We start from the raw sequence: 13,253 nt of genomic DNA, 5'->3' as shown, positions 1-13,253 counted from the left end.
TAAGGAAAATGAAGGCAAGACCAGATTTTGAAATTATATTAATATTATATTATTCTCATTTAGAATGCTTTTGTGTCTTCTGCTGAAAAGCTCTGTGGTCATTAGACACAGCTACTTTACCTTGAAATTTATGAATAGAAAAATTGATCCCCTCTGTGGTAGAGAGTATATTGCTCAGAAATTATATGGAATATGCAAAGATCACACACTTTGAACTCATATGAGATATCTCGGTGATGTTAGGTTTGTACATTTGGGCAGTTTTCCTTTATTTTTTTTATTGGAGTACAGTTGACATACAATAATTTGGCATCTTTATACATTATGAAATGATCACCGCAAATCTAGTAACCATTTGTTTCCATACAAAGTCATTATAATGTTATTGATCATGGTTCTTATACAGGATATTACAACTCTGTGACTTATTTACTATATAACTAGAGGTTTGTACCTCTTAATCCTCTACATCTATTTTGTCCACCCCCACCACCTTCCCTTTTGGCAACCACCTGTTTTTTCTCTGTATCTGCTTTTCTTTTGCTTTTTATTTGTTTTGTTTTTTTTAGGTTCCAATGTGAGAGATCATATGATATTTATTTGGCAATTTTCATTACCTCCCTCCCAGGTGGCTAAGACGGTGAAGCATCTGCCCACAACGCAGGAGACCTAGGTTTGATCCCTGGGTCAGGAAGATCCCCGGGAGAAGGAAATGGCAACCCACTTCAGTACTCTTGCCTAGAAAATTCCATGGATGGAGGAGTCTGGTGGGCTACAGTCCGTGGGGTTGCAGAGTCAGACACGACTGGGCAAACTTCACTTTCTTTCTTCTTTCTTATGCCACCTTTCCTCTGTATGTAAAAAAGAGTATCATGACATGTAACAGGATGGTTATGGTATTTCACTGGAAAACCTGAACTCATACAGTATTTATTCAATGCCCACATAGCAGAAAATGCCACCACTACTCACCAAGTTGCTCAGAACAGAAACCCTTGGCCTGATCCATGAACCCTATCTTTCACAACTCTTGTTTGATTTGCCATCATCTTCATCATCTCAAATTGTCTAGACCATCAATATCTCTCTCCTAGACCATAGCCTTCAAATTGTTAGTGCCCTCTGTGACTCTTTATCTGATTATCTATGCCACATAGATGTCAGAGTTCTCTTTTTAAATTAGAAATCAAATTATTACAACACCAGTGCTTCCAACAGCGTATGCATGCATGTGAACACAGTCGCTTCAGTTGTGCGTGACTCTTTGTGACCCTATGGACTGTAGCCAGGCTTCTCTATCCATGGGATTCTCCAGGTAAGAATACTGGAGTGGGTTGCCATGGCCTCCTCTAGGGGATCTTCCCAACCCAGGGATCAAACCCATGTCTCTTACATGTCCTGTATTGGCCGGTGGGTTCTTTACCACTAGCGCCACCTGGGAAGCACCCCCAACAGAGTATACAAAATCTTTACTAAACTACAGTCTTCAAGGCATTCTTTGATATGGCCCCTTTCTATCCCTCTGACTTCACTTCCTAACTTTCTAGTTACAATGGGATTTTCATCTTTTATTTAAAATAAACTTTCAATTTAAAATAGTTTAAAATTTACAGAAAAGGCATGAAAATATAGTAGGCAGTTTCCATATACCCCATAACTAGTTTCTCTCTTACTGACACCTTTTTTCTCCATTAAACAAAATATTTTATTAACTGATATATAATGTAATAATAAACACAGATTCATGCAACCAATGTACATTGAGACAGTCAAATTGAATATTTGCATTACTACGTAAAAAAGCCAGTTCAGCATGATGGCTAGTTGCCAGCAATTATCATGAAGAAACTGTGTGCCAAGAACTTATCTAGTGCTGACCCACTGGATGGACATTTTATTAATCCATTAGTATGAAATATTTTTATAATCAATGAATTAACATTGATATTATTACTGTTAAAGTCTACATATATGTGTATGTTAGTCACTCAGTTGTGTCCGACTCTTTGTGACCCCATGGACTGTAGCCCTCCAGGCTCCTCTGTTCCTGAAATTCTCCAGGCAAGAATACTGGAGTAGATAGCCCGGGGGATCTTCCATTTGCAGGGAATGAACACAGATCTCCTACATTTCAGGTGGATTCTTTACCATCTGAGCTACCACGAAAGCCCTCACCGACTCAATGGACAAGAATTTGAGCAAACTTTGGGAGGTGGTGAAGCACAGGGAAGCCTGGCACGCTGCAGTCCATGGGGTCACAAAGAGTCAGGCATGACATAGTGACTGAACAACAATTAACGAGTCCATGATTTGTTATGATATCTTAAGTTTTTGCTTAATTTCCTTTTTCTACTCCAGAGTATCATCTACATTGTTCCTTCTTCAGCATCTCATGGTGTGACAGTTCTCAGACTTAAATCATCTGAATGCTTGCGAGAATGATTGGTAAGGTAAACTGCAGAATGTCCCTCAGTTGGACATTTTCTGTTATTTTTCTCATGACCAGGCTGGAGTTAAAGGATTTTGAGAAAAAGATCTCAGAAGAAGTATGTAATTCTCATCACGTCATAACACATCAATGAGACGTAATATCAACACGCTTCACCATTGTTGATGCTAACCTTAATCACCTTGCTAAGCTTGGGTTTGTCAGTTTTTTCTGCTGCAAAATTACACTCTCCCCACTTTTCCATACTGTGTTCTTAGGAAGGAAGTCATAATGTGCATTCCACACTTAAGGAATTTAGGGATTTATGCACACTTTAAGGGTGAAGTATCTCCATAAATTACTTGGAATTTTTTCAGTTGGATATTTGTCTTTTATCCTCCATTTCTTTATTCATTCACTCATTTCTAATAGTGTTGGCTCAGGTATTTCCTTTATCTTTGGGTTTATAATTCAGTAGTATTTTATTTTATTGCTCCTATAGTTCCATCTCTGGGCTTCACTGGTGCCTCAGTGGTAAAGTATGAGCCTGCTAATGCATGAGACACAGGAGATGCAGGTTTGATCCCTGGGTTTGGGACATCCCGTGAAAGAGGAAATGACAGCCCATTCCGTTATTCTTGCCTGTAGAATCCCAGGACAGAGGAGCTTGATGGGCTACAGTCCAAAGGGTCACAAAGAGTTGAACACAACTGAGTGACTGAGCGTGAATGCACAGTTCCATCTTTGGCTATCAGAAGCTATTCAGAGGAGTGTCCCTTTGACATTCTCCTATGATTTTTTGTATTGGTTTGTATTTTTTTGTTAGCATTTCTTTATTTTCTATCATATAAAATGCTCTAGGTTTACTTTGTGTACTCCCACTTTCAATCCTAGAATCAACTATTTTTCTGAGGAGTTCTTATTACTCTCATTGGAGAACAATATTGGAAGCCAAGATCTGAGCACTGGGTTTGCTCATTGCTACTAAGGTGTAATGGCTATTATACCTTCTCAAACCTCAGAACAATGCCATCAATATATGTTAACATGCTAACTTGTGTTTGTACATGTAGCTATATATATATATTTCTCTATGTATCAACTTATAAATATTAAAATAAATATAGGTCCATACTGATGTCTGTAACTCTAGTTCACTTGGATCATTCTAGCATTTTCCCCTTGCATGTCTGTAGTTTGCAACTACAGCAGTGAGAAACTGGGCTTCTTGAGCCACCATCATTGATATAATTATTTAATTCCAATGCACATGTACAGTCGTTCCAGAATTGTCAACTCATATCTTCACGGATAGCAACTTTATCAACTAAAGTGCAGTGCCCAGTTCCTTTCGCCTTTGGTCTTACAGACTCGACTCATTTCCAGAGTTACTTAGTTTAGCTCCCTTTGCTCACAGCTCTTACAGGGAGGTTATTTCACATGTTTGTTAAATATTTTATCACAGCCTGCATTCCACCCTGGCATCCCTGGCCTCCTAAATAATTTTTTTAATTTGCATACATTAAGGGTGACTGTGCTATAAATTTCCTGGGGTTTAACTAGTGCTTTATCTATTTCACTATAATCATGTACAGAGTAGTTTTGCCACCCTAAAAATTTTCCCCGCCTTACCTAAACAACCCGTTTTTCTCCCCCATATTCCTGGCAGCTGCTTACCTGTTTACTGTCTCTGTATTTTGCATGTCAATATTTCATTCTTGTTTTGGCTTAGCTTGACAATCCATTTATTTAATCGTTAAATTGTGTGTTATTGTATGGATGTACCAGAGTTTATCCATTAACCTATTTATCAACTTACTTATTAAAAAACATTTTAATTGCTTCTAAATTGGGGCCATTATGAAGAAAGGTGCTGTAAATATTCATGCTCTGGTTTTCAATTCAAATGGTTAAATACCACAGAACACTAGTACTCGATTATACGAAAAGACTTAATTTAGTATTATAAGAAACTTCCAAGTTGTCTTCTAAAATGGATATACAATTTTTCATTCCCACCAGCAATGAAATTTCCACCAGAAATGAAAGTGCCTATTGCTCTACATCTCATCAGCATTTGGTTTTGTCAGTATTTTGGATTTTAGCCACTCTGATATGTTAGAATATCTCATTTTGTCATAAATTAACTTTAAAGTATGTTGAGCATCTTGTCACATACTTATTCGTTTTCTGTATATCTTGTTTGATGAGGTGTCTGTTCAGATCTCTTGCTGATTTTTAAAATTGAGTTGTTTGTCTTCTTGTTGTTGAAATTTGACCCTTCTTTGTATAATACATTTTTATTCCAGTTTGTTAGCATACAGGTGTTAAAAAAAAGATTTCCTCCCAATCTCTGACTTGTCTTTTCATTCTTTTAACAGTGTCCTTCATAAAGAGAAATTTATAATTTTAAAATCTAACTTATCTATTTTTTAAAAAATTCATGAACAGCACTTTTGGTATTGTATCAAAAACTCAATATCTAACCCACAGTTACCTAAATATTCTCCTATGTCTTCTAGAAGTTTCATAAGTTTGCATTTTACATTTCTGTCTATGATATATTTTGTGTTAACTTTATAGAAGTGTAAGGTCCATGCCCAGGTTCATAGTTATTTTGATGCTGTTGTTGTTATATGTTCATATCCAGCTGTTCCAGCACCATTTTTGAAAAGACTAGATTTTTTTCACGAAATTGTGTTAGCAAGTTTATTAAAAGAAAAAAACAAAACAGTTAATTATATTTGTCTTCATTCATCTAGGCTCCCTATTCTATTCCATTGATTTACATCTTTATTCTTTTGCCAATACATGATCTTTTATTCACTGTAGCTTTGTACTAAATCTTAAAAACCCGTAACTGGAGCCCTCCAATTTGATTCTTCATCTTCAATACTGTGATGGCTACTCCAGATTCTTTACCTGTCCATATAAAATTTAAAATCAGTATTTTAAAACTACAAAATAACTTGCTAGGCTTTTGATTGGGGTTTCCTTAAATTAATAAATAAAGTTGGGGGAATTGACATCTTAATAATATTGATACTACCAATAATGGAATGTCTCTCCATTTATTTAGATCTTCTTGAATTTCTTTCCTCATTGTTCTTTATTTTAGACATTGAATTCCTGTTCATCCTAGGTTATTTACATCCAGACAATTTTTTTATAGGGCCAGAGGAGAAGCTATTGTAAATAGTGCCTTTTTTAATTTAAAATTCCAATTACATGTTGATGCATATATGAAAGCAACTGACTTTAATATATTGCTCTTACATTATATACTAAACTTGCTAAATAACTGCTTAGCCTTCTCAGAAGTTTAGTTTTAGACTTTTCCTGCTTGGCAAGAATACACAGAAAAACTGTACAAAAAAGATCTTCATGACCCAGATAATCACGATGGTGTGATCACTCACCTAGAGCCAGACATCCTGGAATGTGAAGTCAAGTGGGCCTTAGAAAGCATCACTACGAACAAAGCTAGTGGAGGTGACGGAATTCCAGTTGAGCTATTTCAAATCCTGAAAGATGATGCTGTGAAAGTGCTGCACTCGATATGCCAGCAAATCTGAACTCAGCAGTGGCCACAGGACTGGAAAAGGTCAGCTTTCGTTCCAATCCCAAAGAAAGGCAATGCCAAAGAATGCTCAAACTACTGCACAATTGCACTCATCTCACAAGCTAGTAAAGTAATGCTCAAAATTCTCCAAGCGAGGCTTCAGCAATATGTGAACCGTGAACTTCCAGATGTTCAAGCTGGTTTTAGAAAAGGCAGAGGAACCAGAGATCAAATTTCCAATATCCACTGGATCATCGAAAAAGCAAGAGAGTTCCAGAAAAACATCTATTTCTGCTTTATTGACTATGCCAAAGCCTTTGACTGTGTGGATCACAATAAACTGTGGAAAATTCTGAAAGAGATGGGAATACCAGACCATCTGACCTGTCTCTTGAGAAACCTGTATGCAGGTCAGGAAGCAACAGTTAGAACTGGACATGGAACAACAGACTGGTTCCAAATAGGAAAAGGAGTACGTCAAGGCTGTATATTGTCACCCTGCTTATTTAACTTCTATGCAGAGTCCATCATGAGAAACGCTGGGCTGGAAGAAACACAAGCTGGAATCAAGATTGCCGGGAGAAATATCAATAACCTCAGATATGCAGATGACACAACCCTTATGGCAGAAAGTGAAGAACTAAAGAGCCTCTTGATGAAAGTGAAAGAGGAGAGTAAAAAAGTTGGCTTAAAGCTCAACATTCAGAAAACTAAGATCATGGCATCTGGTCCCATCACTTCATGGGAAATAGATGGGGAAACAGTGGAAACAATGTCAGACTATTTTGGGGGGCTCCAAAATCACTGCTGATGGTTATTGCAGCCATGAAATTAAAAGACGCTTACTCCTTGGCAGGAAGGTTATGGCCAACTTAGATAGCATATTTAAAAGCAGAGACATTACTTTGCCAACAGAGGTCTGTCTAGTCAAGGCTACGGTTTTTCCAGTGGTCATGTATGGATGTGAGAGTTGGACGGTGAAGAAAGCTGAGCACCAAAGAATTGATGCTTTTGAACTGTGGTGTTGGAGAAGACTCTGGAGCATCCCTTGGACTGCAAGGAGATCCAATCAATCCATCCTAAAGGAGGTCAATCCTGGGTGTTCATTGGAAGGAGTGATGTTGAAGCTGAAACTCCAATACTTTGGCCACCTCATGCAAAGAGTTGACTCATTGGAAAAGACCCTAATGCTGTGTAGGATTGGGGGCAGGAGGAGAAGGGGACGACAGAGGGTGAGATGGTTGGATGGCATCACTGATTCGATGGACATGGGTTTGGATAAAGTCCGGGAGTTGGTGATGGACAGAGAGGCCTGACGTGCTGCAATTCATGGGGTCGCAAAGAGTCGGACACGACTGAGCGACTGAACTGAACTGAATTTAATGATATAGATTTCAAATAAGAAGAGCTTCAAGCAACTTTCTCTTTATCAAAAATATTTTGGTAAACAGTGTTTTCATTTCTAAATTAGTTTGATGATTTTTAAAAATTTCTCTTGATACTTCTTCTTTATCTCATGAATTATTTTAGAAGTGTATTGTTAATTTATAAGTATTCAGGGATTATCCTGACTTTTTTCATCTAATTGATTTGTAGTTATTTCCATTGTGGTTCAATAATGTATTTTTGTATATGTATTTTTTAATTTGTGAAAGTATATTTTATGTCCCCAAATGAGATCTATCTTGATTAATATTCCATGTTATCCTGAGAAGATTATGTGCTCTGCAGTTGTTAAATGCAGTATTATATAAATATTAATTAGATAGAGCTGCTTTGGACATCTGTATTCTTACTGATTTCCACATGTCTGATCTATCTAACAATACCTTTCTTTTCATTGGTGTATTTAGACCACTCACAATAATAGTTATTGATAAATCTGGATATACAACATCCCTTTGGAATGTTTCTATTCACTGTGTATGTTCTTCAATCCTCTTTTTCCATTAATTTTCTGCCTTTATTGGTTGTAGTTGCATATTTTATATTAATTTTTTCTCTGCTACTAGTAGAGATGTAACGCATTACTTTGCATGTTATACTTATTTGTAAAACTTTTTTACTTCTTTATAAAATGATGTTATGGTTTACTTGAAGGGTATACATATTAACAACCCTATATTAATTTTTAAAATTGAGTTTTCTTTACGTTAAAATTTAACCTTGATTTAAGGTCATAGATTTCAAAGACATAATTGTGCAAGACTGGCCAAATTAACTTAGGAATTTAGGGACCTAGAAATGGACTATGAACTCATGAATTGATGCCAAGTTATGTGGTAAATTTAGCCTGGGCAGCACGGGAAGTATTTTTCCCTCATGGCTCCACCTACCCTTGCCTTCTCCCATCCTTCAGTATCAAATATCTTGACCTAAACCGAACATCTACTTTTCTTAAGGTGAATATTTGCAAGGAAATTCTGATAAGGAAACAATAATGTACTTTTGTTACATGAGTGGGTTGGTCAAACCAGATGTATAGCATCATTCTCTAAGTATTTTTGCTGATCTCTCAAGTAAGCTAAACTACTACCTTGATCTTAAAGAAATTGCAAAATATATTATACCATCTTCAAGATATTAACATGGAGAAAATAAAACAGGGAATTATCAAAAAAATAATAATAATCAGTCACCAGAGCTTGCAGGACATGCCCTTTTACATCTTAGGATGGCTTTGATGACATTTTTTGAATTTGAGCTCTGAGGAGATTTTAAATAATATACTTTTTTTAGACTTATACCCATGTTCAGATTTAGCATATCCGTGAGTACACACACACACACACACACCCACCCCATAAATCTGATTGGTTAATGCTCACTCTATATCTATGTGTATGTTTGTACAGATGTGTATGTCAGTGCAATGGGGAGTGAAGTGTGTGTGTAAAGAGATAGGGTTGGTCCTAATGAGAGATTGGAAATATAGACTTAAAAAATCAAGATTATCTCAGTCATACTTCCTTGCCCCATAATCGTCCCTTAACCCTAAATCTCATAAACCCACATGTTTCTTTCAGTTTGGAATCTAAATGCACTTTCATCACCTCAGTGAAACAAGATTTCCTCTCTGGCTTTAACTTCCAAATAGATCAAATGGAACAAGGGCAGTTTTCTGTGAAGTTCATTTCACTTATGAATGTTACTTTTCTTTGATTACTTAAGTAATTTATTTAAGTCTATAATACAGGAAATATTTAATCTAAGTATATATTGACTTTCACGCTAAATTTTGGGTTTAAATATACATAATTTCTAGATACATTTCATGTGAAAATGTTACCAAATAAAAGTGTGAAGGAAAATTAGATAGAAAATATATTTGAAATATAATTTACAAACTTCTAAAAGTACATCACAGATTTTTAATTACACATCTTCTGAGTTTTGTATTATATTGAGTAGTTTCAAGAATGAAATATCGTTTTTGTCTCTTGATCAAAACAATACATAGACAGCATTAGGAAAAAAACCAGAAAATATTGAACATATATAAACAGATAGTACCCAGAAAAATAGACTATATATATTTATACATATTAATGCCTATGTGTGTATATATATATTAATGCCTATGTGTGTATATATACATATATGTATATATGTATATATACACACACACACCTGTGTATATTTACATGTTCAGTTCAGTCATTCAGTTGTGTCTGACTCTTTGCGACCCCATGGACTGCAGCACACCAGGCCTCCCTGTCCATCACCAACTCCCAGAGTTTACTCAAACTCATGTCCATTGAGTCGGTGATTCCATCCAACCACCTCATTCTCTGTCATCCCCTTCTCCTCCCAACTTCCATCTTTCGCAGCATCAGGGTCTTTTCAAATGAGTCAGTTCTTTGCATCAGGTGGCCAAAGTATTGGAGTTTCAGCTTCAGCATCAATCCTTCCAATGAATATTCAGAACTGATTTCCTTTAGGATGGACTAGTTGGATCTCCTTGCAGTCCAAGAAACTCTCAAGAGTCTTCTCCAACACCACAGTTCAAAAGCGTCAGTTCTTCAGTGCTCAGGTTTCTTTATAGTCCAACCCTCACATCCATACATGACTACTGGAAAAACCATAGTTTTGTCTAGATGGGCCTTTGTTGGTAAAGTAATATCTCTACGTTTTAATATGCTGTCTAGGTTAACCATAGCTTTTCTTTCAAGGAAGATATTTATGGGTATACATACCTATTCATGTGTATTGGCATATATATTCATATATGTATATTATATGTATGTTTATATATATATATTTTCTGATGTTATTTAGTCATTAAATCGTGTCTGACTCTTTGTGACCCCATTGACTGTAGCCCACCAGGATCCTCTGTCTGTGGGATTTTCCAGGCAAGAAAACCGGAGTGGGCTGCCATTTCCTTCTCCCGGGGATCTTCCTGACCCAGGGATCAAACCACTAGGAGATTCTTTACCATCGAGCCATTGGGGAAGCCCTTATATAAGTATATATTATATAATAAATGTTATAAAAACTGAGTTATTTTATTTTCACTGATTTTTTTTGCTGACATTATGAACCCTGTTTTATGTCTATAAGGATAGGCTTTACATCATTATTTGTAAGGACTGTATATTATTTTGCTAAGTGGATATATTTTATATATAGTCACCTATATAGTAGGGTGCTTAATGTTTATACAATTATTTGCTATTAAAATAATATATTTTAGTGATTGCATATGGAATAGCTGTGTAATTATTTCCTAAGAATAAACTGTAAGAGTTAATTTTTGGATCTCATGGCACATTCATTTTTTAACACTTAAAGATTGTATCAATGCTAATAAAAGGTACAGATTGTTCAATTTTAATTACACTTGATGTTTGTGAATATACATTTATAAAAAAAATGTTGAATTTATTTTTTTCAAATTGAATATAGTTTCAACCTAATTTGAACATAAATTTTTTTTTGTGGGAAGTAATAAACTGTAAAACCCCGATTATTTGAAAATATATATATCTCCAAAATCTCAAATAACACTCATAATGTATATTTTACCTTATATAAGGTATAAATAGTGAGATGCTATAGGGCCTCTAAATACTGCACACACAAAGTGTTATTAGTACTTTGGGTTGTGGTTGCTGAATGGTCAGCTACGCTCATAGTTCATCTGGTTTTTCATCTCACAGCTTATCAACAAAGCATTTAAATCTTAATTTTTAATATAATTATAGATTGCTAATTCTCACAGGTCCACTTGATTATCTGAAAACCATAAATATTAAGTCTAGAAATGCCAGGCTACATTATTTACCAAAATTTTGTTGAGTTTCAGCAAGCTCCAGGAGTTGATGATGGACAAGGAAGCCTGGTGTGCTGCAGTCCATGGGGTTGCAAAAAGTTGGACATGACTAAATGCTTGAACTGAACTGTTTCCCTTTAACATTACTATAAAAATAGGCAAATAATAGAAAATATTATTCAAGTATTAAAAATCGAACTTTTTCATTTTTGAATAATTATTTTCTGACAGAAATAAATATGAGCATTCTCAAATTACTAAGAAAAAAAGCCATGTTTGACATGTAGAATTGAAGGATCTTGTACTACCTGAAAATACATACTATTTTTTAAAAATTTAATTATTAAAAAATCATTTTTCTGATATCAGGAAGCTTTAATAAGGAATATCATCTTTTTAAATTGAATTTCTTTTATAAAACTGCAAATCTTGAATCATAAAATGCAGGACTACATTTCATAAAGGTTACATTTGTTTTCACATCTGGAAAAGAATTAAATCAATAGGTATATTTGGAAGAGCAAAAGTTGGATAGTATATTCCACTGGGTAAAGAAAAAGAAGATACCGCAAGGTAAAGGTAGATGTTAACAGACTAATGATCATTTTTTAATAACAGAGGGACCTTTCTGTGAAAAAAATACCACTATATATTTTTTCATTGCTGTCTTCTCTTTTAGCTAACCTTTGAATGAGAGAAACTTCTGCTGATGTCAAATGACCACAAGGATATTAACAACTGTACTTGGGGCCTGTCGGCTGCTGTTGGGTATATCTCCTTTACCAAGCTGGCTCTCTTCACTACTGCCACTGACCTTGCAAACAGCTCCGACAAAGGTCGGAATGGATTCATTGATCAGCTAGACCAAGCATATGACAGTCTGTGCCTTAATTGAATCCCAAAAGGGGGCAGACTGGGTTTTTATTACAGAGGCCAGCCGATAGCACTCATTAAAAGCTCCACAGACTGTGTGGTTTACTAATTAGTTTATTATACAGACACCTTGACGATGGGCAAAGTTGTCATTTTGCCCTTTATCGCACAGGGGATGTTGTTAAAAGTTTAATCAGCTAACACTGACCAAGTAAGCTTGGCAGGCTGTGGATGGTCATTACTGAGGTCACCCCTGCTGTAGCAGTTCTGACAGGGTCACAGCATGAACTTACAATAAAGAGAGTGTTACATAAGGTAAGAGATCACCTGAAAGGGACCCCAGAAAAGAGATGTGCTCTGCAGGGAGTAGGAAACAGATGGGCTGTTAGGACAAGTGAATCCTTTTAAAGTTTATCTTTGCCTGCCCTGTTTAACATATGCTTCTGAAAAGATGGGGCATGCAACAATCGCTTTGATATGTTCATCAGAAATAAGATTGGTAACCAGTTTGGTGGGGGGAGGAAATGTAGGGACATCAGATTAAAAAATTATTTCTCTGTGTTTTATTTAAACTTTCCATAGTTCCAGGGAAGTAAGCAAGATATTTCATACTGTTTAAATTTTGCCCTAGATAGACCAAAGTAAAAGACTTATTATAATCTAGTACTATTTTTTTAAACTCAGAAGATCATTTTGAGCACTGCCCAGTTGTATAAGATTCTCTAATTCACCAACTTTGTCTCATTTATTTCTGAAGTTCTTATTTTTCTAATGGACTGATTTCTAAAATAGATAACAGCTAAGGAAAAATTCCTTTGTATGTCTAAGCAAGATTATACAGTGAACGAAGTATAAGTGAAGCCACCTGATGAATTTGGTGAAAACTCATTGAAAGGGAAAGAAAGTGAAAGTTGCTCAGTTGTGTCCAACTCTTTGTGACCCCATGGACTGTAACCTGCCAGACTCCTCTTTCCATGGAATTTTCCAGGCCAGAATACTGGAATGCATAGCTGTTTCCTTCTCTAGGGGATATTCCCAACCCAGGAATCAAACTGGGGTCTCCTGCATTGCAAGTGGATTCTTTACCTGCTGCGCTACCAGGGAAAACTCATTAA

The sequence above is a fragment of the Giraffa tippelskirchi genome, chromosome 4 (assembly GCF_054371585.1).
Source record: "Giraffa tippelskirchi isolate mGirTip1 chromosome 4, T2T-mGirTip1v1.2.pri, whole genome shotgun sequence".
NCBI lineage: Eukaryota > Metazoa > Chordata > Mammalia > Artiodactyla > Giraffidae > Giraffa > Giraffa tippelskirchi.
This window is presented reverse-complemented; position numbering follows the sequence as displayed.